At 35.5% G+C, this 21,372-nt stretch overlaps 1 protein-coding gene and 53 non-coding genes across 54 annotated transcripts in view; 39 read left to right on the forward strand and 15 right to left on the reverse strand.

The window, feature by feature from the left end:
* Positions 1–21,372, forward strand: part of LOC144852175 (adenylate cyclase type 10-like) — a 117,601-nt gene that overhangs the window by 75,569 nt on the left and 20,660 nt on the right. The gene's annotated exons all lie outside the window — the stretch shown is intronic.
* Trnav-uac (transfer RNA valine (anticodon UAC)) lies at positions 1,199–1,271 on the forward strand. Its single transcript has one exon. It is a non-coding gene; the product is annotated as a tRNA-Val (tRNA).
* On the forward strand, positions 1,371–1,443 carry Trnav-aac (transfer RNA valine (anticodon AAC)). The gene has a single exon. It is a non-coding gene; the product is annotated as a tRNA-Val (tRNA).
* On the forward strand, positions 1,648–1,720 carry Trnav-uac (transfer RNA valine (anticodon UAC)). The gene has a single exon. It is a non-coding gene; the product is annotated as a tRNA-Val (tRNA).
* On the forward strand, positions 1,891–1,978 carry Trnay-gua (transfer RNA tyrosine (anticodon GUA)). Its single transcript is given in 2 exon segments — positions 1,891–1,927; positions 1,943–1,978. It is a non-coding gene; the product is annotated as a tRNA-Tyr (tRNA).
* On the reverse strand, positions 2,106–2,177 carry Trnae-uuc (transfer RNA glutamic acid (anticodon UUC)). The gene has a single exon. It is a non-coding gene; the product is annotated as a tRNA-Glu (tRNA).
* Positions 2,480–2,567, forward strand: Trnay-gua (transfer RNA tyrosine (anticodon GUA)). Its single transcript is given in 2 exon segments — positions 2,480–2,516; positions 2,532–2,567. It is a non-coding gene; the product is annotated as a tRNA-Tyr (tRNA).
* Trnae-uuc (transfer RNA glutamic acid (anticodon UUC)) lies at positions 2,695–2,766 on the reverse strand. Its single transcript has one exon. It is a non-coding gene; the product is annotated as a tRNA-Glu (tRNA).
* Positions 3,068–3,155, forward strand: Trnay-gua (transfer RNA tyrosine (anticodon GUA)). The gene is given in 2 exon segments: positions 3,068–3,104; positions 3,120–3,155. It is a non-coding gene; the product is annotated as a tRNA-Tyr (tRNA).
* Positions 3,283–3,354, reverse strand: Trnae-uuc (transfer RNA glutamic acid (anticodon UUC)). The gene has a single exon. It is a non-coding gene; the product is annotated as a tRNA-Glu (tRNA).
* Trnav-aac (transfer RNA valine (anticodon AAC)) lies at positions 3,871–3,943 on the forward strand. The gene has a single exon. It is a non-coding gene; the product is annotated as a tRNA-Val (tRNA).
* Trnav-aac (transfer RNA valine (anticodon AAC)) lies at positions 4,282–4,354 on the forward strand. Its single transcript has one exon. It is a non-coding gene; the product is annotated as a tRNA-Val (tRNA).
* On the forward strand, positions 4,558–4,630 carry Trnav-uac (transfer RNA valine (anticodon UAC)). Its single transcript has one exon. It is a non-coding gene; the product is annotated as a tRNA-Val (tRNA).
* Trnav-uac (transfer RNA valine (anticodon UAC)) lies at positions 6,035–6,107 on the forward strand. Its single transcript has one exon. It is a non-coding gene; the product is annotated as a tRNA-Val (tRNA).
* Positions 6,207–6,279, forward strand: Trnav-aac (transfer RNA valine (anticodon AAC)). Its single transcript has one exon. It is a non-coding gene; the product is annotated as a tRNA-Val (tRNA).
* Trnav-uac (transfer RNA valine (anticodon UAC)) lies at positions 6,471–6,543 on the forward strand. Its single transcript has one exon. It is a non-coding gene; the product is annotated as a tRNA-Val (tRNA).
* Trnay-gua (transfer RNA tyrosine (anticodon GUA)) lies at positions 6,714–6,801 on the forward strand. The gene is given in 2 exon segments: positions 6,714–6,750; positions 6,766–6,801. It is a non-coding gene; the product is annotated as a tRNA-Tyr (tRNA).
* On the reverse strand, positions 6,929–7,000 carry Trnae-uuc (transfer RNA glutamic acid (anticodon UUC)). Its single transcript has one exon. It is a non-coding gene; the product is annotated as a tRNA-Glu (tRNA).
* On the forward strand, positions 7,303–7,390 carry Trnay-gua (transfer RNA tyrosine (anticodon GUA)). Its single transcript is given in 2 exon segments — positions 7,303–7,339; positions 7,355–7,390. It is a non-coding gene; the product is annotated as a tRNA-Tyr (tRNA).
* On the reverse strand, positions 7,518–7,589 carry Trnae-uuc (transfer RNA glutamic acid (anticodon UUC)). Its single transcript has one exon. It is a non-coding gene; the product is annotated as a tRNA-Glu (tRNA).
* Trnav-aac (transfer RNA valine (anticodon AAC)) lies at positions 8,106–8,178 on the forward strand. The gene has a single exon. It is a non-coding gene; the product is annotated as a tRNA-Val (tRNA).
* Trnav-uac (transfer RNA valine (anticodon UAC)) lies at positions 8,355–8,427 on the forward strand. The gene has a single exon. It is a non-coding gene; the product is annotated as a tRNA-Val (tRNA).
* On the forward strand, positions 8,527–8,599 carry Trnav-aac (transfer RNA valine (anticodon AAC)). The gene has a single exon. It is a non-coding gene; the product is annotated as a tRNA-Val (tRNA).
* Trnav-uac (transfer RNA valine (anticodon UAC)) lies at positions 8,803–8,875 on the forward strand. The gene has a single exon. It is a non-coding gene; the product is annotated as a tRNA-Val (tRNA).
* On the forward strand, positions 10,295–10,367 carry Trnav-uac (transfer RNA valine (anticodon UAC)). Its single transcript has one exon. It is a non-coding gene; the product is annotated as a tRNA-Val (tRNA).
* Positions 10,467–10,539, forward strand: Trnav-aac (transfer RNA valine (anticodon AAC)). The gene has a single exon. It is a non-coding gene; the product is annotated as a tRNA-Val (tRNA).
* On the forward strand, positions 10,744–10,816 carry Trnav-uac (transfer RNA valine (anticodon UAC)). Its single transcript has one exon. It is a non-coding gene; the product is annotated as a tRNA-Val (tRNA).
* On the reverse strand, positions 11,276–11,347 carry Trnae-cuc (transfer RNA glutamic acid (anticodon CUC)). Its single transcript has one exon. It is a non-coding gene; the product is annotated as a tRNA-Glu (tRNA).
* Trnae-uuc (transfer RNA glutamic acid (anticodon UUC)) lies at positions 11,585–11,656 on the reverse strand. The gene has a single exon. It is a non-coding gene; the product is annotated as a tRNA-Glu (tRNA).
* Trnay-gua (transfer RNA tyrosine (anticodon GUA)) lies at positions 11,957–12,044 on the forward strand. Its single transcript is given in 2 exon segments — positions 11,957–11,993; positions 12,009–12,044. It is a non-coding gene; the product is annotated as a tRNA-Tyr (tRNA).
* Positions 12,724–12,796, forward strand: Trnav-aac (transfer RNA valine (anticodon AAC)). Its single transcript has one exon. It is a non-coding gene; the product is annotated as a tRNA-Val (tRNA).
* On the forward strand, positions 12,896–12,968 carry Trnav-aac (transfer RNA valine (anticodon AAC)). Its single transcript has one exon. It is a non-coding gene; the product is annotated as a tRNA-Val (tRNA).
* On the forward strand, positions 13,133–13,205 carry Trnav-uac (transfer RNA valine (anticodon UAC)). Its single transcript has one exon. It is a non-coding gene; the product is annotated as a tRNA-Val (tRNA).
* On the forward strand, positions 13,305–13,377 carry Trnav-aac (transfer RNA valine (anticodon AAC)). Its single transcript has one exon. It is a non-coding gene; the product is annotated as a tRNA-Val (tRNA).
* On the forward strand, positions 13,874–13,961 carry Trnay-gua (transfer RNA tyrosine (anticodon GUA)). The gene is given in 2 exon segments: positions 13,874–13,910; positions 13,926–13,961. It is a non-coding gene; the product is annotated as a tRNA-Tyr (tRNA).
* Positions 14,092–14,163, reverse strand: Trnae-cuc (transfer RNA glutamic acid (anticodon CUC)). The gene has a single exon. It is a non-coding gene; the product is annotated as a tRNA-Glu (tRNA).
* Positions 14,406–14,477, reverse strand: Trnae-uuc (transfer RNA glutamic acid (anticodon UUC)). Its single transcript has one exon. It is a non-coding gene; the product is annotated as a tRNA-Glu (tRNA).
* Positions 14,780–14,867, forward strand: Trnay-gua (transfer RNA tyrosine (anticodon GUA)). Its single transcript is given in 2 exon segments — positions 14,780–14,816; positions 14,832–14,867. It is a non-coding gene; the product is annotated as a tRNA-Tyr (tRNA).
* Trnae-cuc (transfer RNA glutamic acid (anticodon CUC)) lies at positions 14,995–15,066 on the reverse strand. The gene has a single exon. It is a non-coding gene; the product is annotated as a tRNA-Glu (tRNA).
* Trnae-uuc (transfer RNA glutamic acid (anticodon UUC)) lies at positions 15,304–15,375 on the reverse strand. The gene has a single exon. It is a non-coding gene; the product is annotated as a tRNA-Glu (tRNA).
* Positions 15,673–15,760, forward strand: Trnay-gua (transfer RNA tyrosine (anticodon GUA)). Its single transcript is given in 2 exon segments — positions 15,673–15,709; positions 15,725–15,760. It is a non-coding gene; the product is annotated as a tRNA-Tyr (tRNA).
* Positions 15,888–15,959, reverse strand: Trnae-uuc (transfer RNA glutamic acid (anticodon UUC)). Its single transcript has one exon. It is a non-coding gene; the product is annotated as a tRNA-Glu (tRNA).
* Positions 16,489–16,561, forward strand: Trnav-aac (transfer RNA valine (anticodon AAC)). The gene has a single exon. It is a non-coding gene; the product is annotated as a tRNA-Val (tRNA).
* On the forward strand, positions 16,727–16,799 carry Trnav-uac (transfer RNA valine (anticodon UAC)). The gene has a single exon. It is a non-coding gene; the product is annotated as a tRNA-Val (tRNA).
* On the forward strand, positions 16,899–16,971 carry Trnav-aac (transfer RNA valine (anticodon AAC)). Its single transcript has one exon. It is a non-coding gene; the product is annotated as a tRNA-Val (tRNA).
* Trnav-uac (transfer RNA valine (anticodon UAC)) lies at positions 17,176–17,248 on the forward strand. The gene has a single exon. It is a non-coding gene; the product is annotated as a tRNA-Val (tRNA).
* On the forward strand, positions 17,491–17,578 carry Trnay-gua (transfer RNA tyrosine (anticodon GUA)). The gene is given in 2 exon segments: positions 17,491–17,527; positions 17,543–17,578. It is a non-coding gene; the product is annotated as a tRNA-Tyr (tRNA).
* Trnae-cuc (transfer RNA glutamic acid (anticodon CUC)) lies at positions 17,712–17,783 on the reverse strand. Its single transcript has one exon. It is a non-coding gene; the product is annotated as a tRNA-Glu (tRNA).
* Trnae-uuc (transfer RNA glutamic acid (anticodon UUC)) lies at positions 18,455–18,526 on the reverse strand. Its single transcript has one exon. It is a non-coding gene; the product is annotated as a tRNA-Glu (tRNA).
* Positions 18,829–18,916, forward strand: Trnay-gua (transfer RNA tyrosine (anticodon GUA)). The gene is given in 2 exon segments: positions 18,829–18,865; positions 18,881–18,916. It is a non-coding gene; the product is annotated as a tRNA-Tyr (tRNA).
* Positions 20,128–20,200, forward strand: Trnav-uac (transfer RNA valine (anticodon UAC)). Its single transcript has one exon. It is a non-coding gene; the product is annotated as a tRNA-Val (tRNA).
* Positions 20,472–20,544, forward strand: Trnav-aac (transfer RNA valine (anticodon AAC)). Its single transcript has one exon. It is a non-coding gene; the product is annotated as a tRNA-Val (tRNA).
* On the forward strand, positions 20,749–20,821 carry Trnav-cac (transfer RNA valine (anticodon CAC)). The gene has a single exon. It is a non-coding gene; the product is annotated as a tRNA-Val (tRNA).
* Positions 21,033–21,104, reverse strand: Trnae-uuc (transfer RNA glutamic acid (anticodon UUC)). Its single transcript has one exon. It is a non-coding gene; the product is annotated as a tRNA-Glu (tRNA).

The following is a 21,372-nucleotide window of genomic DNA, read 5'->3' on the forward strand; positions in this document are numbered from 1 at the left end:
GTATTCAACATGCTTACCAATAATGTGCTTGGTATTCGACATGTTTACCAATATGTGCTTAGGTATTCAACCTGTTTGATTATATCAATCAGCCATTATTGATTATATATTTCTTTTAAGACTTACCGTCCTAGCTTTAAAATTTTCGTTTATTTTTGTGTGTTTTTAGTCGCGTGGACGCGACTCTATAGTTCACTATGTCGGTCGGTTGGTCGGTCTGTCTGTCGGTCTGTCTGTCTGTCTGTCGGTCCGGTATCACTATGCGTTTTATCGCTTTCTGAACTTATCTTGATATCAGTTTAATCTAGCTATGTCAATTTTTCACAGAATATTCCTTATGGCCAGGAATCGATGTGGTTATGTTTTCACGGTGCGCAATAAAAAATTACGCGGTCTACGCACGATTTAACGAAATCACGTTTGTAATCATATCTTCACAACCATGAATCACAATTAAATAAAATTTGGTACTCATAAATTTCAGGGCATAAATCATCATATGGCAATACAATTACGTTTAATTTTCAAAATTTATTTTCGATGAAATAAGAGTACCTTTCAGGCAATTTTAAGCGTTTACAAAATTGCCATGACTGCGCATATTTTTGCGCGCGCACTGCACGTTAAATGTTATTGCGCACTCTTTTTGCCCGATTTCTGTTTTCTTGACTTACTTAACTCGAAATTACGTTATACGAGCACGTCAAAAGTGACAGGCTACGCACGTGTAAATTTAAAAAATATAAATGTTTTTAAACATTTCAACATTTTTAAACATGTTCAGTAATTTCGGTCAGTATAGTTCACTATGTCGGTCGGTCGGTCTGTCGGTCTGTCTGTCGGTCCGGTATCACTATGCATTGTAGCACGCGACTTAATGGCTGTTGGCCTTGTTTTTTTATAAATTCGTTTTATTAAGAAATCATAATTATGTAACCCACAGCGTTATCTTATTAGAAGCGGCTTTGTAGTGTAGTGGTTATCACGTCTGCTTAACACGCAGAAGGTCCCCGGTTCGAGCCCGAAACCTGTTTTTTTTTAAACTTTATGGTGAAAAGTACTGTATACGTAATATGACATACAGTATATCTCGTTTTTTTTTAATACTTATTTTCTTAAATCGTTTTGGTTATTACCATATTTATTTGTCATTAAATAGGTTAAAAAACTTTATGTAACCCACATTGTTGCTTTACGTGGTTTCGTAGTGTAGTGGTTATCACGTCTGCTTTACACGCAGAAGGTCCCCGGTTCGAGCCCGGGCGGAACATGTTTTTTTGATTAATTGTGTTTTTTTTATTGAAAAATATATTTTTAAAATTATTATTTAAAAACTTTATTTACTGATTCAGCGTTATGGTAGTATAACAGGCTTCGTAGTGTAGTGGTTATCACGTCTGCTTAACACGCAGAAGGTCCCCGGTTCGAGCCCGGGCGAAACCTGTATTTTTAACTTTATGGTGAAATGTACTGTATACGCAATATGATATACAGTCTACCTTATTTTTTTAAATAGGCCTATTTATTTTGTGAAATCAGTCATTATCAATTTTACACATGTTTATTTTGCTTTGTGCTTATTACCATATTTATTTGTCATTTAAATGGGTTAAAAAACTTTGTGTAACCCACATTGTTGCTGTAAATGGTTTCGTGGTGTAGTGGTTATCACGTCTGCTTTACATGCAGAAGGTCCCCGGTTCGAGCCCGGGCGGAACCTGGTTTTTGTTTAATTGTTTATTTTTTATTGAAAAACACATATCCTTATAAAATTAGGTATTCAACATGTTTACCAATAATGTGCTCAGGTATTCAACATCTTTACCAATATGTGCTTAGGTCAAAATGTTTACCAATATGTGCTTGGATATTCTTGCTTACCAATATGTACCCTCGATAGCTCAGTTGGTAGAGCGGAGGACTGTAGAGTTAATTAATTGGTATCCTTAGGTCGCTGGTTCAAATCCGGCTCGAGGGAACATTTTATTCCCATTTTCCGTTGTTTTCAATTGATAATGAATTTGTAAAAGATTTTACAGTCTTAGAATATCGTATACATTCTTGTTTATTTCAAACAAAATCTAATAGACTAGAAATAAAATAATTTCCCACACCGGGAATCGAACCCGGGCCGCGGCGGTGAAAACGCCGAATCCTAACCACTAGACCATATGGGAAAACTTGAGAGACCCATAAATTTAAGCCATAATATTAGTGTTGGTGTTTATCATGGAACACGATTCATTATCAGTACATTTTATTGAAACAAACACTCCATAATAGGCTACGATCAACGCGAGAGAGACACCACCCTCGATAGCTAAGTTGGTAGAGGTAATCAACATGTTTACCGATATGTGCTTAGGTATTCAACATGTTTACCAATAATGTGCTTAGGTATTCAACATCTTTACCAATATGTGCTTAGGTCAAAATGTTTACCAATATGTGCTTGGATATTCTTGCTTACCAATATGTACCCTCGATAGCTCAGTTGGTAGAGCGGAGGACTGTAGAGTTAATTAATTGGTATCCTTAGGTCGCTGGTTCAAATCCGGCTCGAGGGAACATTTTATTCCCATTTTCCGTTGTTTTCAATTGATAATGAATTTGTAAAAGATTTTACAGTCTTAGAATATCGTATACATTCTTGTTTATTTCAAACAAAATCTAATAGACTAGAAATAAAATAATTTCCCACACCGGGAATCGAACCCGGGCCGCGGCGGTGAAAACGCCGAATCCTAACAACTAGACCATATGGGAAAACTTGAGAGACCCATAAATTTAAGCCATAATATTAGTGTTGGTGTTTATCATGGAACACGATTCATTATCGGTACATTTTATTGAAACAAACACTCCATAATAGGCTACGATCAACGCGAGAGAGACACCACCCTCGATAGCTAAGTTGGTAGAGGTAATCAACATGTTTACCGATATGTGCTTAGGTATTCAACATGTTTACCAATAATGTGCTTAGGTATTCAACATCTTTACCAATGTGTGCTTAGGTCAAAATGTTTACCATATGTGCTTGGATATTCTTGCTTACCAATATGTACCCTCGATAGCTCAGTTGGTAGAGCGGAGGACTGTAGAGTTAATTAATTGGTATCCTTAGGTCGCTGGTTCAAATCCGGCTCGAGGGAACATTTTATTCCCATTTTCCGTTGTTTTCAATTGATAATGAATTTGTAAAAGATTTTACAGTCTTAGAATATCGTATACATTCTTGTTTATTTCAAACAAAATCTAATAGACTAGAAATAAAATAATTTCCCACACCGGGAATCGAACCCGGGCCGCGGCGGTGAAAACGCCGAACCCTAACCACTAGACCATATGGGAAAACTTGAGAGACCCATAAATTTAAGCCATAATATTAGTGTTGGTGTTTATCGTGGAACACGATTCATTATCAGTACATTTTATTGAAACAAACACTCCATAATAGGCTACGATCAAAGCGAGAGAGACACCACCCTCGCTAGCTCAGTTGGTAGAGGTAATCAACATGTTTACCGATATGTGCTTAGGTATTCAACATGTTTACCAATAATGTGCTTAGGTATTCAACATTTTTACCAATATGTGCTTAGGTATTCAACATTTTTACCAATAATGTGCTTTGGTATTCAACATGTTTACCAATAATGTGCTTAGGTATTCGACATGTTTACCAATATGTGCTTAGGTATTCAACCTGTTTGATTATATCAATCAGCCATTATTGATTATATATTTCTTTTAAGACTTATCGTCCTAGCTTTTAAATTTTCGTTTATTTTTGTGTGTTTTTTTTTATAAATTCGTTTTTTTAAGAAATCACAATTATGTAACCCACAGCGTTATCTTATTAGAAGCGGCTTCGTAGTGTAGTGGTTATCACGTCTGCTTAACACGCAGAAGGTCCCCGGTTCGAGCCCGGGCGAAACCTGTTTTTTTTTTAACTTTATGGTGAAAAGTACTGTATACGTAATATGGCATACAGTATATCTGGTTTTTTTTTTAATACTAATTTTCTGGAATCGTTTTGCTTATTACCATATTTATTTGTCATTAAATAGGGCCTAGGTTAAAAAACTTTATGTAACCCACATTGTTGCTTTACGTGGTTTCGTACTGTAGTGGTTATCACGTCTGCTTTACACGCAAAAGGTCCCCGGTTCGAGCCCGGTTTTTTTGATTAATTGTGTTTTTTCTATTGAAAAATATATTTTTAAAATTACTATTTAAAAACTTTATTTACTGATTCAGCGTTATGGTAGTATAACAGGCTTCGTAGTGTAGTGGTTATCACGTCTGCTTAACACGCAGAAGGTCCCCGGTTCGAGCCCGGGCGAAACCTATTTTTTAACTTTATGGTGAAATGTACTGTATACGCAATATGATATACAGTATATCTTATTTTTTTAAATAGGCTTACTTATTTTGTGGAATCAGTCATTATCAATTTTACACATGTTTATTTGGCTTTGTGCTTATTACCATATTTATTTGTCATTTGAATGGGTTAAACAACTTTGTGTAACCCACGTTGTTGCTGTAAATGGTTTCGTGGTGTAGTGGTTATCACGTCTGCTTTACACGCAGAAGGTCCCCGGTTCGAGCCCGGGCGGAACCTGGTTTTTGTTTAATTGTTTATTTTTTATTGAAAAACACATATCCTTATAAAATTAGGTATTCAACATGTTTACCAATAATGTGCTTAGGTATTAAACATGTTTACCAATAATGTGCTTAAGTATTAAACATGTTTACCAATATGTGCTTAGGTATTCAACATGTTTACCAATAATGTGCTTAGGTATTCAACATGCTTACCAATAATGTGCTTGGTATTCGACATGTTTACCAATATGTGCTTAGGTATTCAACCTGTTTGATTATATCAATCAGCCATTATTGATTATATATTTCTTTTAAGACTTACCGTCCTAGCTTTAAAATTTTCGTTTATTTTTGTGTGTTTTTAGTCGCGTGGACGCGACTCTATAGTTCACTATGTCGGTCGGTATGTCGGTCTGTCTGTCTGTCTGTCGGTCCGGTATCACTATGCGTTTTATCGATTTCTGAACTTATCTTGATATCAGTTTAATCTAGCTATGTCAATTTTTCACAGAATATTCCTTATGGCCAGGAATCGATGTGGTTATGTTTTCACGGTGCGCAATAAAAAATTACGCGGTCTACGCACGATTTAACGAAATCACGTTTGTAATCATATCTTCACAACCATGAATCACAATTAAATAAAATTTGGTACTCATAAATTTCAGGGCATAAATCATCATATGGCAATACAATTACGTGCGTAGCGCATGTAACGCATGCGTACGCGCGCTTAAAATTTTCAAAATTTATTTTCGATGAAATAAGAGTACCTTTCAGGCAATTTTAAGCGTTTACAAAATTGCCATGACTGCGCAGATTTTTGCGCGCGCACTGCACGTTAAATGTTATTGCGCACTCTTTTTGCCCGATTTCTGTTTTCTTGACTTACTTAACTCGAAATTACGTTATACGAGCACGTCAAAAGTGACAGGCTACGCACGTGTAAATTTAAAAAATATAAATGTTTTTAAACATTTCAACATTTTTAAACATGTTCAGTAATTTCGGTCAGTATAGTTCACTATGTCGGTCGGTCGGTCTGTCGGTCTGTCTGTCGGTCCGGTATCACTATGCATTGTAGCACGCGACTTAATGGCTGTTGGCCTTGTTTTTTTATAAATTCGTTTTATTAAGAAATCATAATTATGTAACCCACAGCGTTATCTTATTAGAAGCGGCTTTATAGTGTAGTGGTTATCACGTCTGCTTAACACGCAGAAGGTCCCCGGTTCGAGCCCGAAACCTGTTTTTTTTTTAAACTTTATGGTGAAAAGTACTGTATACGTAATATGACATACAGTATATCTCGTTTTTTTTTAATACTTATTTTCTGAAATCGTTTTGCTTATTACCATATTTATTTGTCATTAAATAGGTTAAAAAACTTTATGTAACCCACATTGTTGCTTTACGTGGTTTCATAGTGTAGTGGTTATCACGTCTGCTTTACACGCAGAAGGTCCCCGGTTCGAGCCCGGGCGGAACATGTTTTTTTGATTAATTGTGTTTTTTTTATTGAAAAATATATTTTTAAAATTATTATTTAAAAACTTTATTTACTGATTCAGCGTTATGGTAGTATAACAGGCTTCGTAGTGTAGTGGTTATCACGTCTGCTTAACACGCAGAAGGTCCCCGGTTCGAGCCCGGGCGAAACCTGTATTTTTAACTTTATGGTGAAATGTACTGTATACGCAATATGATATACAGTCTATCTTATTTTTTTAAATAGGCCTATTTATTTTGTGAAATCAGTCATTATCAATTTTTTGCTTTGTGCTTATTACCATATTTATTTGTCATTTAAATGGGTTAAAAAACTTTGTGTAACCCACATTGTTGCTGTAAATGGTTTCGTGGTGTAGTGGTTATCACGTCTGCTTTACACGCAGAAGGTCCCCGGTTCGAGCCCGGGCGGAACCTGGTTTTTGTTTAATTGTTTATTTTTTATTGAAAAACACATATCCTTATAAAATTAGGTATTCAACATGTTTACCAATAATGTGCTCAGGTATTCAACATCTTTACCAATATGTGCTTAGGTCAAAATGTTTACCAATATGTGCTTGGATATTCTTGCTTACCAATATGTACCCTCGATAGCTCAGTTGGTAGAGCGGAGGACTGTAGAGTTAATTAATTGGTATCCTTAGGTCGCTGGTTCAAATCCGGCTCGAGGGAACATTTTATTCCCATTTTCCGTTGTTTTCAATTGATAATGAATTTGTAAAAGATTTTACAGTCTTAGAATATCGTATACATTCTTGTTTATTTCAAACAAAATCTAATAGACTAGAAATAAAATAATTTCCCACACCGGGAATCGAACCCGGGCCGCGGCGGTGAAAACGCCGAATCCTAACCACTAGACCATATGGGAAAACTTGAGAGACCCATAAATTTAAGCCATAATATTAGTGTTGGTGTTTATCATGGAACACGATTCATTATCAGTACATTTTATTGAAACAAACACTCCATAATAGGCTACGATCAACGCGAGAGAGACACCACCCTCGATAGCTAAGTTGGTAGAGGTAATCAACATGTTTACCGATATGTGCTTAGGTATTCAACATGTTTACCAATAATGTGCTTAGGTATTCAACATCTTTACCAATATGTGCTTAGGTCAAAATGTTTACCAATATGTGCTTGGATATTCTTGTTTACCAATATGTACCCTCGATAGCTCAGTTGGTAGAGCGGAGGACTGTAGAGTTAATTAATTGGTATCCTTAGGTCGCTGGTTCAAATCCGGCTCGAGGGAACATTTTATTCCCATTTTCCGTTGTTTTCAATTGATAATGAATTTGTAAAAGATTTTACAGTCTTAGAATATCGTATACATTCTTGTTTATTTCAAACAAAATCTAATAGACTAGAAATAAAATAATTTCCCACACCGGGAATCGAACCCGGGCCGCGGCGGTGAAAACGCCGAATCCTAACCACTAGACCATATGGGAAAACTTGAGAGACCCATAAATTTAAGCCATAATATTAGTGTTGGTGTTTATCGTGGAACACGATTCATTATCAGTACATTTTATTGAAACAAACACTCCATAATAGGCTACGATCAAAGCGAGAGAGACACCACCCTCGCTAGCTCAGTTGGTAGAGGTAATCAACATGTTTACCGATATGTGCTTAGGTATTCAACATGTTTACCAATAATGTGCTTAGGTATTCAACATTTTTACCAATATGTGCTTAGGTATTCAACATTTTTACCAATAATGTGCTTTGGTATTCAACATGTTTACCAATAATGTGCTTAGGTATTCGACATGTTTACCAATATGTGCTTAGGTATTCAACCTGTTTGATTATATCAATCAGCCATTATTGATTATATATTTCTTTTAAGACTTATCGTCCTAGCTTTTATAATTTTCGTTTATTTTTGTGTGTTTTTTTTATAAATTCGTTTTTTTAAGAAATCACAATTATGTAACCCACAGCGTTATCTTATTAGAAGCGGCTTCGTAGTGTAGTGGTTATCACGTCTGCTTAACACGCAGAAGGTCCCCGGTTCGAGCCCGGGCGAAACCTGTTTTTTTTTTAACTTTATGGTGAAAAGTACTGTATACGTAATATGGCATACAGTATATCTGGTTTTTTTTTTAATACTAATTTTCTGGAATCGTTTTGCTTATTACCATATTTATTTGTCATTAAATAGGGCCTAGGTTAAAAAACTTTATGTAACCCACATTGTTGCTTTACGTGGTTTCGTACTGTAGTGGTTATCACGTCTGCTTTACACGCAGAAGGTCCCCGGTTCGAGCCCGGGCGGAACATGTTTTTTTGATTAATTGTGTTTTTTTTATTGAAAAATATATTTTTAAAATTACTATTTAAAAACTTTATTTACTGATTCAGCGTTATGGTAGTATAACAGGCTTCGTAGTGTAGTGGTTATCACGTCTGCTTAACACGCAGAAGGTCCCCGGTTCGAGCCCGGGCGAAACCTATTTTTTAACTTTATGGTGAAATGTACTGTATACGCAATATGATATACAGTATATCTTATTTTTTTAAATAGGCTTACTTATTTTGTGGAATCAGTCATTATAAATTTTACACATGTTTATTTGGCTTTGTGCTTATTACCATATTTATTTGTCATTTGAATGGGTTAAACAACTTTGTGTAACCCACGTTGTTGCTGTAAATGGTTTCGTGGTGTAGTGGTTATCACGTCTGCTTTACACGCAGAAGGTCCCCGGTTCGAGCCCGGGCGGAACCTGGTTTTTGTTTAATTTTTTATTTTTTATTGAAAAACACATATCCTTATAAAATTAGGTATTCAACATGTTTACCAATAATGTGCTTAGGTATTAAACATGTTTACCAATAATGTGCTTAGGTATTAAACATGTTTACCAATATGTGCTTAGGTATTCAACATGTTTACCAATAATGTGCTTAGGTATTCAACATGCTTACCAATAATGTGCTTGGTATTCGACATGTTTACCAATATGTGCTTAGGTATTCAACCTGTTTGATTATATCAATCAGCCATTATTGATTATATATTTCTTTTAAGACTTACCGTCCTAGCTTTAAAATTTTCGTTTATTTTTGTGTGTTTTTAGTCGCGTGGACGCGACTCTATAGTTCACTATGTCGGTCGGTTGGTCGGTCTGTCTGTCGGTCTGTCTGTCGGTCTGTCTGTCTGTCGGTCCGGTATCACTATGCGTTTTATCGCTTTCTGAACTTATCTTGATATCAGTTTAATCTAGCTATGTCAATTTTTCACAGAATATTCCTTATGGCCAGGAATCGATGTGGTTATGTTTTCACGATGCGCAATAAAAAATTACGCGGTCTACGCACGATTTAACGAAATCACGTTTGTAATCATATCTTCACAACCATGAATCACAATTAAATAAAATTTGGTACTCATAAATTTCAGGGCATAAATCATCATATGGCAATACAATTACGTGCGTAGCGCATGTAACGCATGCGTACGCGCGCTTAAAATTTTCAAAATTTATTTTCGATGAAATAAGAGTACCTTTCAGGCAATTTTAAGCGTTTACAAAATTGCCATGACTGCGCAGATGTTTGCGCGCGCACTGCACGTTAAATGTTATTGCGCACTCTTTTTGCCCGATTTCTGTTTTCTTGACTTACTTAACTCGAAATTACGTTATACGAGCACGTCAAAAGTGACAGGCTACGCACGTGTAAATTTAAAAAATATAAATGTTTTTAAACATTTCAACATTTTTAAACATGTTCAGTAATTTCGGTCAGTATAGTTCACTATGTCGGTCGGTCTGTCGGTCTGTCTGTCGGTCCGGTATCACTATGCATTGTAGCACGCGACTTAATGGCTGTTGGCCTTGTTTTTTTATATATTCGTTTTATTAAGAAATCATAATTATGTAACCCACAGCGTTATCTTATTAGAAGCGGCTTTGTAGTGTAGTGGTTATCACGTCTGCTTAACACGCAGAAGGTCCCCGGTTCGAGCCCGAAACCTGTTTTTTTTTAAAACTTTATGGTGAAAAGTACTGTATACGTAATATGACATACAGTATATCTCGTTTTTTTTAATACTTATTTTCTGAAATCGTTTTGCTTATTACCATATTTATTTGTCATTAAATAGGTTAAAAAACTTTATGTAACCCACATTGTTGCTTTACGTGGTTTCATAGTGTAGTGGTTATCACGTCTGCTTTACACGCAGAAGGTCCCCGGTTCGAGCCCGGGCGGAACATGTTTTTTTGATTAATTGTGTTTTTTTTATTGAAAAATATATTTTTAAAATTATTATTTAAAAACTTTATTTACTGATTCAGCGTTATGGTAGTATAACAGGCTTCGTAGTGTAGTGGTTATCACGTCTGCTTAACACGCAGAAGGTCCCCGGTTCGAGCCCGGGCGAAACCTGTATTTTTAACTTTATGGTGAAATGTACTGTATACGCAATATGATATACAGTCTATCTTATTTTTTTAAATAGGCCTATTTATTTTGTGAAATCAGTCATTATCAATTTTACACATGTTTATTTTGCTTTGTGCTTATTACCATATTTATTTGTCATTTAAATGGGTTAAAAAACTTTGTGTAACCCACATTGTTGCTGTAAATGGTTTCGTGGTGTAGTGGTTATCACGTCTGCTTTACACGCAGAAGGTCCCCGGTTCGAGCCCGGGCGGAACCTGGTTTTTGTTTAATTGTTTATTTTTTATTGAAAAACACATATCCTTATAAAATTAGGTATTCAACATGTTTACCAATAATGTGCTCAGGTATTAAACATGTTTACCAATAATGTGCTTAGGTATTCAACATGTTTACCAATAATGTGCTTAGGTATTCAGTATGTTTACCAATAATGTGCTTAGGTATTAAACATGTTACCAATAATGTGCTCAGGTATTAAACATGCTTACCAATATGTACCCTCGATAGCTCAGGTGGTAGAGCGGAGGACTGTAGAGTTAATGAATTGGTATCCTTAGGTCGCTGGTCCAAATCTGGCTCTAGAGAACATATTTTTATTCCCATTTTCCGTTGTTTTCAATTGATAATGAATTTGTAAAATATTTTACAGTCTTAGAATAACGTAAACATTCTTGTTTATTTCAAACAAAATCTAATAGACTAGAAATAAAATAATTTCCCACACCGGGAATCGAACCCGGGCCGCGGCGGTGAGAGCGCCGAATCCTAACCACTAGACCATATGGGAAAACTTGAGAAAGCCATAAATTTAAGCCCTAATATTGGTGTTCGTGTTTATCATGGAACACGATTAATTATGCATTGGTATCCTTAGGTCGCTGGTTCAAATCCGGCTCGAGGGAACATTTTATTCCCATTTTCCGTTGTTTTTCATTGATAGTGATTTTTGAAAAGATTTTACTGTCTTGGGATAATTTACCCATTCTATTTCAGATAATATATTATAGACAAGAATTAAAATAATTTCCCACACCGGGAATCGAACCCGGGCCGCGGCGGTGAAAACGCCGAATCCTAACCACTAGACCATATGGGAAAACTTGAGAGACCCATAAATTTAAGCGCTAATATTGGTGTTGGTGTTTATCATGGAACACGATTCATTATCAGTACATTTTATTAAAACAAACACTCCATAATAGGCTACGATCAACGCGAGAGAGACACCACCATCGATAGCTAAGTTGGTAGAGGTAATCAATTTACCGATGTGTGCTTAGGTATTCAACATGTTACCAATAATGTGCTTAGGTATTCAACATCTTTACCAATATGTGCTTAGGTCAACATGTTTACCAATAATATGTGCTTGGATATTCTTGCTTACCAATATGTACCCTCGATAGCTCAGTTGGTAGAGCGGAGGACTGTAGAGTTAATTAATTGGTATCCTTAGGTCGCTGGTTCAAATCCGGCTCTAGGGAACATTTTGTTCCCATTTTCCGTTGTTTTCAATTGATAATGAATTTGTAAAAGATTTTACAGTCTTAGAATAACGTATACATTCTTGTTTATTTCAAACAAAATCTAATAGACTAGAAATAAAATAGTTTCCCACACCGGGAATCGAACCCGGGCCGCGCGGTGAAAACGCCGAATCCTAACCACTAGACCATATGGCAAAACTTTAGAGACCCATAAATTTAAGCCATAATATTGGTGTTGGTGTTTATCATGGAACACGATTCATTATCAGTACATTTTATTGAAACAAACACTCCATAATAGGCTACGATCAAAGCGAGAGAGACACCACCCTCGATAGCTCAGTTGGTAGAGGTAATCAACATGTTTACCGATATGTGCTTAGGTATTCAACATGTTTACCAATAATGTGCTTAGGTATTCAACATTTTTACCAATATGTGCTTAGGTATTAAACATGTTTACCAATAATGTGCTTAGGTATTCGACATGTTTACCAATATGTGCTTAGGTATTCAACCGGTTTGATTATATCAATCAGCCATTATTGATTATATATTTCTTTTAAGACTTACCGTCCTAGCTTTAAAATGTTCGTTTATTTTTGTGTTTTTTTTTATAAATTCGTTTTATTAAGAAATCACAATTATGTAACCCAGGCGTTATCTAATTAGAAGCGGCTTCGTAGTGTAGTGGTTATCACGTCTGCTTAACACGCAGAAGGTCCCCGGTTCGAGCCCGGGCGGAACCTGGTTTTTGGATTAATTGTGTTTTTTTTATTGAAAAATATATTTTTACAATTATTATTTAAAAACTTTATTTACTGATTCAGCGTTATGGTAGTATAACAGGCTTCGTAGTGTAGTCGTTATCACGTCTGCTTAACACGCAGAAGGTCCCCGGTTCGAGCCCGGGCGAAACCTATATTTTAAACTTTATGGTGAAAAGTACTGTATACGTAATATGACATACAGTATATCTCTTTTTTTTTTATACTTATTTTCTGGAATCGTTTTGCTTATTACCATATTTATTTGTCATTAAATAGGTTAAAAAGATTTATGTAACCCACATTATTGCTGTACGTGGTTTCGTAGTGTAATGGTTATCACGTCTGCTTTACACGCAGAAGGTCCCCGGTTCGAGCCCGGGCGGAACATGTTTTTTTGATTAATTGTGTTTTTTTTATTGAAAAATATATTTTTAAAATTATTATTTAAAGACTTTATTTACTGATTCAGCGTTATGGTAGTATAACAGGCTTCGTAGTGTAGTGGTTATCACGTCTGCTTAACACGCAGAAGGTCCCCGGTTCGAGCCCGGGCGAAACCTATATTTTTAACTTTATGGTGAAATGTACTGTATACGCAATATGATATACAGTATATCTTATTTTTTTAAATAGGCCTATTTATTTTGTGGAATCAGTCATTATCAATTTTACACGTGTTTATTTGGCTTTGTGCTTATTACCATATTTATTTGTCATTTAAATGGGTTAAAAAACTTTGTGTAACCCACATTGTTGCTGTAAATGGTTTCGTGGTGTAGTGGTTATCACGTCTGCTTTACACGCAGAAGGAACCTGGTTTTTGTTTAATTGTTTATTTTTTATTGAAAAACACATATCCTTATAAAATTAGGTATTCAACATGTTTACCAATAATGTGCTCAGGTATTAAATATGTTTACCAATATGTGCTTAGGTATTCAACATGTTTACCAATAATGTGCTTAGGTATTCAGTATGTTTACCAATAATGTGCTTAGGTATTAAACATGTTTACCAATAATGTGCTCAGGTATTAAACATGCTTACTTATATGTACCCTCGATAGCTCAGTTGGTAGAGCGGAGGACTGTAGAGTTAATTAATTGGTATCCTTAGGTCGCTGGTTCAAATCTGGCTCTAGAGAACATATTTTTATTCCCATTTTCCGTTGTTTTCAATTGATAATGAATTTGTAAAATATTTTACAGTCTTAGAATAACGTAAACATTCTTGTTTATTTCAAACAAAATCTAATAGACTGGAAATAAAATAATTTCCCACACCGGGAATCGAACCCGGGCCGCGGCGGTGAGAGCGCCGAATCCTAACCACTAGACCATATGGGAAAACTTGAGAAAGCCATAAATTTAAGCCCTAATATTGGTGTTCGTGTTTATCATGGAACACGATTAATTATGCATTGGTATCCTTAGGTCGCTGGTTCAAATCCGGCTCGAGGGAACATTTTATTCCCATTTTCCGTTGTTTTCAATTGATAATGATATTGTAAACGATTTTACAGTCTTAGAATAACGTATACATTCTTGTTTATTTCAAACAAAATCTAATAGACTAGAAATAAAATAATTTCCCACACCGGGAATCGAACCCGGGCCGCGGCGGTGAAAACGCCGAATCCTAACCACTAGACCATATGGCAAAACTTTAGAGACCCATAAATTTAAGCCATAATATTGGTGTTGGTGTTTATCATGGAACACGATTCATTATCAGTACATTTTATTGAAACAAACACTCCATAATAGGCTACGATCAAAGCGAGAGAGACACCACCCTCGATAGCTCAGTTGGTAGAGGTAATCAACATGTTTACCGATATGTGCTTAGGTATTCAACATGTTTACCAATAATGTGCTTAGGTATTCAACATCTTTACCAATATGTGCTTAGGTCAACATGTTTACCAATATGTGCTTGGATATTCTTGCTTACCAATATGTACCCTCGATAGCTCAGTTGGTAGAGCGGAGGACTGTAGAGTTAATTAATTGGTATCCTTAGGTCGCTGGTTCAAATCTGGCTCTAGGGAACATTTTATTCCCATTTTCCGTTGTTTTCAATTGATAATGAATTTGTAAAAGATTTTAAAGTCTTAGAATAACGTATACATTCTTGTTTATTTCAAACAAAATCTAATAGACTAGAAATAAAATAATTTCCCACACCGGGAATCGAACCCGGGCCGCGGCGGTGAGAGCGCCGAATCCTAACCACTAGACCATATGGGAAAACTTGAGAAACCCATAAATTTAAGCCCTAATATTGGTGTTCGTGTTTATCATGGAACACGATTAATTATGCATTGGTATCCTTAGGTCGCTGGTTCAAATCCGGCTCGAGGGAACATTTTATTCCCATTTTCCGTTGTTTTTCATTGATAGTGATTTTTGAAAAGATTTTACAGTCTTGGGATAATTTACCCATTCTATTTCAGATAATATATTATAGACAAGAATTAAAATAATTTCCCACACCGGGAATCGAACCCGGGCCGCGGCGGTGAAAACGCCGAATCCTAACCACTAGACCATATGGGAAAACTTGAGAGACCCATAAATTTAAGCGCTAATATTGGTGTTGGTGTTTATCATGGAACACGATTCATTATCAGTACATTTTATTGAAACAAACACTCCATAATAGGCTACGATCAACGCGAGAGAGACACCACCCTCGATAGCTAAGTTGGTAGAGGTAATCAATTTACCGATGTGTGCTTAGGTATTCAACATGTTACCAATAATGTGCTTAGGTATTCAACATCTTTACCAATATGTGCTTAGGTCAACATGTTTACCAATATGTGCTTGGATATTCTTGCTTACCAATATGTACCCTCGATAGCTCAGTTGGTAGAGCGGAGGACTGTAGAGTTAATTAATTGGTATCCTTAGGTCGCTGGTTCAAATCCGGCTCGAGGGAACATTTTATTCCAATTTTCCGTTGTTTTCAATTGATAATGAATTTGTAAAAGATTTTACAGTCTTAGAATAACGTATACATTCTTGTTTATTTCAAACAAAATCTAATAGACTAGAAATAAAATAGTTTCCCACACCGGGAATCGAACCCGGGCCGCGGCGGTGAAAACGCCGAATCCTAACCACTAGACCATATGGCAAAACTTTAGAGACCCATAAATTTAAGCCATAATATTGGTGTTGGTGTTTATCATGGAACACGATTCATTATCAGTACATTTTATTGAAACAAACACTCCATAATAGGCTACGATCAAAGCGAGAGAGACACCACCCTCGATAGCTCAGTTGGTAGAGGTAATCAACATGTTTACCGATATGTGCTTAGGTATTCAACATGTTTACCAATAATGTGCTTAGGTATTCAACATTTTTACCAATATGTGCTTAGGTATTCAACATGTTTACCAATAATGTGCTTAGGTATTCAACATGTTTACCAATAATGTGCTTAGGTATTCGACATGTTTACCAATATGTGCTTAGGTATTCAACCGGTTTGATTATAATATAATATGATATTATCAATCAGCCATTATTGATTATATATTTCTTTTAAGACTTACCGTCCTAGCTTTAAAATTTTCGTTTATTTTTGTGTTTTTTTTTATAAATTCGTTTTATTAAGAAATCACAATTATGTAACCCATGCGTTATCTAATTAGAAGCGGCTTCGTAGTGTAGTGGTTATTACGTCTGCTTAACACGCAGAAGGTCCCCGGTTCGAGCCCGGGCGAAACCTATATTTTTAACTTTATGGTGAAAAGTACTGTATACGTAATATGACATACAGTATATCTCTTTTTTTTTTAATACTTATTTTCTGGAATCGTTTTGCTTATTACCATATTTATTTGTCATTAAATAGGTTAAAAAGATTTATGTAACCCACATTATTGCTGTACGTGGTTTCGTAGTGTAATGGTTATCACGTCTGCTTTACACGCAGAAGGTCCCCGGTTCGAGCCCGGGCGGAACATGTTTTTTTGATTAATTGTGTTTTTTTTATTGAAAAATATATTTTTAAAATTATTATTTAAAAACTTTATTTACTGATTCAGCGTTATGGTAGTATAACAGGCTTCGTAGTGTAGTGGTTATCACGTCTGCTTAACACGCAGAAGGTCCCCGGTTCGAGCCCGGGCGAAACCTATATTTTTAACTTTATGGTGAAATGTACTGTATACGCAATATGATATACAGTATATCTTATTTTTTTAAATAGGCCTATTTATTTTGTGGAATCAGGCATTATCAATTTTACACATGTTTATTTGGCTTTGTGCTTATTACCATATTTATTTGTCATTTAAATGGGTTAAAAAACTTTGTGTAACCCACATTGTTGCTGTAAATGGTTTCGTGGTGTAGTGGTTATCACGTCGGCTTTACACGCAGAAAGTTCCCGGTTCGAGCCCGGGCGGAACCTGGTTTTTGTTTAATTGTTTATTTTTTATTGAAAAACACATATCCTTATAAAATTAGGTATTCAACATGTTTACCAATAATGTGCTTAGGTATTCAACATGTTTACCAATAATGTGCTTAGGTATTCAACATGCTTACCAATAATGTGCTTAGGTATTCAGTATGTTTACCAATAATGTGCTTAGGTATTAAACATGTTTACCAATAATTTGCTTAGGTATTCAACATGCTTACCAATATGTACCCTCGATAGCTCAGTTGGTAGAGCCGAGGACTGTAGAGTTAATTAATTGGTATCCTTAGGTCGCTGGTTCAAATCTGGCTCGAGAGAACATTTTATTCCCATTTTCCGTTGTTTTCAATTGATAATGAATTTGTAAAATATTTTACAGTCTTAAAATAACGTAAACATTCTTGTTTAGGCCTATTTCAAACAAAATCTAATAGACTAGAAATAACATAATTTCCCACACCGGGAATCGAACCCGGGCCGCGGCGGTGAGAGCGCCGAATCCTAACCACTAGACCATATGGGAAAACTTGAGAAATCCATAAATTTAAGCCCTAATATTGGTGTTCGTGTGTATCATGGAACACGATTAATTATGCATTGGTATCCTTAGGTCGCTGGTTCAAATCCGGCTCGAGGGAACATTTTATTCCCATTTTCCGTTGTTTTTCATTGATAGTGATTTTTGAAAAGATTTTACAGTCTTGGGATAATTTACCCATTCTATTTCAGATAATATATTATAGACAGGAATTAAAATAAATTTAAGCCCTAATATTGGTGTTCGTGTTTATCATGGAACACGATTAATTATGCATTGGTATCCTTAGGTCGCTGGTTCAAATCCGGCTCGAGGGAACATTTTATTCCCATTTTCCGTTGTTTTTTATTGATAGTGATTTTTGAAAAGATTTTACAGTCTTGTGATAATTTACCCATTCTATTTCAGATAATATATTATAGACAAGAATTAAAATAAATTTAAGCCCTAATATTGGTGTTCGTGTTTATCATGGAACACGATTAATTATGCATTGGTATCCTAAGGTCGCTGGTTCAAATCCGGCTCGAGGGAACATTTTATTCCCATTTTCCGTTGTTTTTCATTGATAGTGATTTTTGAAAAGATTTTACAGTCTTGGGATAATTTACCCATTCTATTTCAGATAATATATTATAGACAAGAATTAAAATAATTTCCCACACCGGGAATCGAAGCCGGGCCGCGGCGGTGAAAACGCCGAATCCTAACCACTAGACCATATGGGAAAACTTGAGAGACCCATAAATTTAAGCGCTAATATTGGTGTTGGTGTTTATCATGGAACACGATTCATTATCAGTACATTTTATTGAAACAAACACTCCATAATAGACTACGATCAACGCGAGAGAAACACCACCCTCGATAGCTAAGTTGGTAGAGGTAATCAACATGTTTACCGATATGTGCTTAGGTATTCAACATGTTTACCAATAATGTGCTTAGGTATTCAACATCTTTACCAATATGTGCTTAGGTCAACATGTTTATCAATAAGTGCTTGGATATTCTTGCTTACCAATATGTACCCTCGATAGCTCAGTTGGTAGAGCGGAGGACTGTAGAGTTAATTAATTGGTATCCTTAGGTCGCTGGTTCAAATCCGGCTCGAAAGAACATTTTATTCCCATTTTCCGTTGTTTTCAATTGATAGTGAATGTGTAAGAGATTTTACAGTCTTAGAATAACGTTTACATTCTTGTTTATTTGAAACAAAATCTAATAGACTAGAAATAAAAAAATTTCCCAAACCGTGAATCGAACCCGGGCCGCGGCGGTGAATACGCCGAATCCTAACCACTAGACCATATGTGAAAACTTTTGAGACCCATAAATTTAAGCCATAATATTGGTGTTGGTGTTTATCATGGAACACGATTCATTATCAGTACATTTTATTGAAACAAACACTCCATAGTAGGCTACGATCAAAGCGAGAGAGACACCACCCTCGATAGCTCAGTTGGTAGAGGTATTCAACATGTTTACCAATAATGTGCTTAGGTATTCAACATTTTTACCAATATGTGCTTAGGTATTCAACATGTTTACCAATAACGTGCTTAGGTATTCAACATGTTTACCAATAATGTGCATAGGTAATCAACATGTTTACCAATATGTGCTTAGGTATTCAACATGTTTACCAATAATGTGCTTAGGTATTCAACATTTTTACCAATATGTGCTTAGGTATTCAACATGTTTACCAATAATGTGCATAGGTAATCAACATGTTTACCAATATGTGCTTAGGTATTCAACATGTTTACCAATAATGTGCTTAGGTATTCAACATTTTTACCAATATGTGCTTAGGTATTCAACATGTTTACCAATAATGTGCTTAGGTATTCAACATGTTTACCAATAATGTGCTTAGGTATTCGACATGTTTACCAATATGTGCATAGGTATTCAACCTTTTTGATTATATCAATCATCAATTATTGATTATATATTTCTTTTAAGACTTACCGTCCTAGCTTTTAAATTTTCGTTTATTTTTGTGTGTTTTCTTTTTTATAAATTCGTTTTATTAAGAAATCACAATTATGTAACCCACAGCGTTATCTTATTAGAAGCGGCTTCGTTGTGTAGGGTTTATCACGTCTGCTTAACACGCAGAAGGTCCCAGGTTCGAGCCCGGGCGAAACCTGTTTTTTTTTAACTTTATGGTGAAAAGTATACTGTATACGTAATATGAAATACAGTATATCTCGTTTTTTTTAATACTTATTTTCTGGAATCGTTTTGCTTATTACCATATTTATTTGTCATTAAATAGGTTAAAAAACTTTATGTAACCCACACTGTTGCTGTACGTGGTTTCGTAGTGTAATGGTTATCACGTCTGCTTTACACGCGGAAGGTCCCCGGTTCGAGCCCGGGCGGAACATGTTTTTTTGATTAATTGTGTTTTTTTTATTGAAAAATATATTTTTAAAATTATTATTTAAAAACTTTATTTACTGATTCAGCGTTATGGTAGTATAATAGGCTTCGTAGTGTAGTGGTTATTACGTCTGCTTAACACGCAGAGGGTCCCCGGTTCGAGCCCGTGCGGAACATGTTTTTTTGATTAATTGTGTTTTTTTTATTGAAAAATATATTTTTAAAATTATTATTTAAAAACTTTATTTACTGATTCAGCGTTATGGTAGTATAATAGGCTTCGTAGTGTAGTGGTTATTACGTCTGCTTAACACGCAGAAGGTCCCCGGTTCGAGCCCGGGCAAAACCTATATTTTTAACTTTATGGTGAAATGTACTGTATACGCAATATGATATACAGTATATCTGATTTTTTTTAATAGGCCTATTTATTTTGTGGAATCAGTCATTATCAATTTTACACATGTTTATTTGGCTTTGTGCTTATTACCATATTTATTTGTCATTTAAATGGGTTAAAAAACTTTGTGTAACCCACATTGTTGCTGTAAATGGTTTCGTGGTGTAGTGGTTATCACGTCTGCTTCACACGCAGAAGGTCCCCGGTTCGAGCCCGGGCGGAACCTGGCCCTAATATTGGTGTTCGTGTTTATCATGAAACACGATTAATTATGCATTGGTATCCTTAGGTCGCTGGTTCAAATCCGGCTCGAGGGAACATTTTATTCCCATTTTCCGTTGTTTTTCATTGATAGTGATTTTTGAAAAGATTTTACAGTCTTTGGATAATTTACCCATTCTATTTCAGATAATATATTAGACAAGAATTAAAATAATTTCCCACACCGGGAATCGAACCCGGGCCGCGGCGGTGAAAACGCCGAATCCTAACCACTAGACCATATGGGAAAACTTGAGAGACCCATAAATTTAAGCGCTAATATTGGTGTTCGTGTTTATCATAGAACACGATTAATTATCAGTACATTTTATTGAAACAAACACTCCATAATAGGCTACGATCAACGCGAGAGAGACACCACCCTCGATAGCTAAGTTGGTAGAGGTAATCAACATGTTTACCGATATGTGCTTAGGTATTCAACATGTTTACCAATAATGTGCTTAGGTATTCAACATCTTTACCAATATGTGCTTAGGTCAACATGTTTACCAA

This window comes from Antedon bifida, chromosome 9, assembly GCF_963402885.1.
Source record: "Antedon bifida chromosome 9, ecAntBifi1.1, whole genome shotgun sequence".
Classification (NCBI taxonomy): Eukaryota; Metazoa; Echinodermata; class Crinoidea; order Comatulida; family Antedonidae; genus Antedon; species Antedon bifida.